The sequence below is a fragment of the Salmo salar genome, chromosome 02, assembly GCF_965601325.2.
Source record: "Salmo salar chromosome 02, fSalSal1, whole genome shotgun sequence".
NCBI lineage: Eukaryota > Metazoa > Chordata > Actinopteri > Salmoniformes > Salmonidae > Salmo > Salmo salar.
The window spans coordinates 15,500,001-15,502,500 of record NC_138292.1 but is presented as its reverse complement, the minus strand read 5'-3'; the positions used below and the strand labels follow the sequence as shown (position 1 = coordinate 15,502,500).

At 60.9% G+C, this 2,500-nt stretch overlaps 1 protein-coding gene across 3 annotated transcripts in view; it reads right to left on the bottom strand.

Moving 5' to 3' along the window:
• Positions 1–2,500, bottom strand: part of LOC106594804 (polypeptide N-acetylgalactosaminyltransferase 1) — a 124,128-nt gene that overhangs the window by 59,065 nt on the left and 62,563 nt on the right. The gene's annotated exons all lie outside the window — the stretch shown is intronic.

Here is a 2,500-nt window from a genome sequence, read left to right as displayed (position 1 = left end):
GCTCCAGCCAGCCCCAGTCCCAGACCATTCCAGCCCCACCCAGCCCCAGACCAGCTCCAGCCCCACCCAGACCAGCTCCAGCCCCACCCAGGCACACCCAGACCAGCTCCAGACCAGCTCCAGCCCCACCCAACCCCACCCAGACCAGCTCCAGCCCCATCCAGCCCAGCTCCAGCCCCACCCAGACCAGCTCCAGCTCCAGCCCCACCCAGACCAGCCCCAGACCAGCTCCACCCAGACCAGCTCCATCCAGACCAGCTCCAGCCCCCACCCAGCCCCACTTTGATCAGCTTCAGCCCTACCCAGCCCAGCTCCAGGCCAATCCTACCCAGGCCAGCCCTGCCCAGCTCCACCCCCACCCAGCCCAGCCCAATTTGACCAGCTTCAAGCCAGCCCCAGACCAGCCCCAGCCCCCACCCGGCAAAGCTCCAGCCCAGCTCCACCCCCACCCAGCCCAGCCCCACCCCTACCCAGCTCAGCCCCACCCCTACCCAGCCCAGTTCCACAGCCCACCCAGCCCAGTTCCACAGCCCACCCAGCCCCACCCAGCCCAGTTCCACAGCCCACCCAGCCCAGTTCCACAGCCCACCCAGCCCAGTTCCACAGCCCACCCAGCCCAGTTCCACAGCCCACCCAGCCCAACTCCAGCCCAGTTCCACAGCCCACCCAGCCCAGTTCCACAGCCCACCCAGCCCAACTCCAGCCCAGTTCCACAGCCCAACTCCAGCCCAGTTCCACAGCCCACCCAGCCCAACTCCAGCCCAGTCACTGCTGCTATTGACTGAGTCTTATCTGTTAATTGGAAAAGCAGGTGGAGGGAGACGAGCCTGGGACAAAACACTCTCAGTAATCAACTAAAGCTCAGAAAGAGAAACACATTTCACACATCAATGTGCACTGTCTGACTCCAGGCTAGGCTGTGTGTGTGTGTGTGTGTGTGTGTCTGAGTGTGTGTGTGTGTGTGTGTGTGTGTGTGTGTGTGTGTGTGTGTGTGTGTGTGTGTGTGTGTGTGTGTGTGTGTGTGTGTGTGTGTTAGGCTTGGGCGTTATCCAGATGTTCGTCATCCCAACCTTCTCTCATCCCGGGATTTACGGTATAACCGGCACAGCACACAAGGGGGCGCTAAAAACGAAAGAAAAGCCCATTGGGCCTCTAATACCAGAATGCTAACAAAAGTCGCACAAACTAATAGCTATATCACATAGATGCTGTTAGCTAAACGCTAATGAGCGAAAACGAACATAAACTAATCGCAAATGCAAATCCTGCTCATAAAGTTACACAAGCATAGCTAGTAGCTAATAAATGTCATTTTCGGTGAGTGTGGACATTTACAAGCGAAAGTGAACGAGAGAAATTGTGTAAATGAACAAAGTTGTGATGAAGGCTTTCCTGAAGGAAGAGCAACATGTGTACACAGAGCAGAGGAGCAGAGGGTCAGAGGAGCAGAGGGGCAGAGGAGCAGAGGGTCAGAGGGGCAGAGGGTCAGAGGAGCAGTGGGGCAGAGGGGCAGAGGGGCAGAGGGGCAGAGGAGCAGAGGGGGCAGAGGAGCAGAGGGGCAGAGGGTCAGAGGAGCAGAGGGGCAGAGGAGCAGAGGGGCAGAGGGGCAGAGGGGCAGAGGAGCAGAGGGGCAGAGGAGCAGAGGGGCAGAGGAGCAGAGGGGCAGAGGGTCAGAGGAGCAGAGGGTCAGAGGAGCAGAGGGGCAGAGGGGCAGAGGAGCAGAGGGGGCAGAGGAGCAGAGGGAGCAGAGGGGCAGAGGGGCAGAGGAGCAGAGGGGCAGAGGGGCAGAGGGGCAGAGGAGCAGAGGAGCAGAGGGGCAGAGGAGAAGAGGGGGCAGAGGAGCAGAGGGAGCAGAGGGGCAGAGGGGCAGAGGAGCAGAGGAGCAGAGGAGCAGAGGGGCAGAGGGTCAGAGGAGCAGAGGGGCAGAGGGGGCAGAGGAGCAGAGGGGCAGAGGAGCAGAGGAGCAGAGGGGCAGAGGAGCAGAGGGGCAGAGGAGCAGAGGGGGCAGAGGAGCAGAGGGAGCAGAGGGGCAGAGGGGCAGAGGAGCAGAGGGGCAGAGGGGCAGAGGAGCAGAGGGGCAGAGGGGCAGAGGGGCAGAGGAGAAGAGGGGGCAGAGGAGCAGAGGGAGCAGAGGGGCAGAGGGGCAGAGGAGCAGAGGGGCAGAGGGGCAGAGGGGCAGAGGGGCAGAGGAGCAGAGGAGTAGAGGGGCAGAGGGGCAGAGGGGCAGAGGGGCAGAGGAGCAGAGGGGCAGAGGGGCAGAGGGGCAGAGGGGCAGAGGGGCAGAGGAGCAGAGGGGCAGAGGGGCAGAGGGGCAGAGGGGCAGAGGAGCAGAGGGGCAGAGGGAGCAGAGGAGCAGAGGGGAGAGGAACGGTAGAAGAAATAAACACTAATTGGAAGCACAGGGAGAGACTTGGCAGCAGTACAGAAAACTCATCCAGAGATCTTTGATTTCTGGCAGAAAGCCATTATAAGATATCGGATGGCAAACATTTAATAGTGA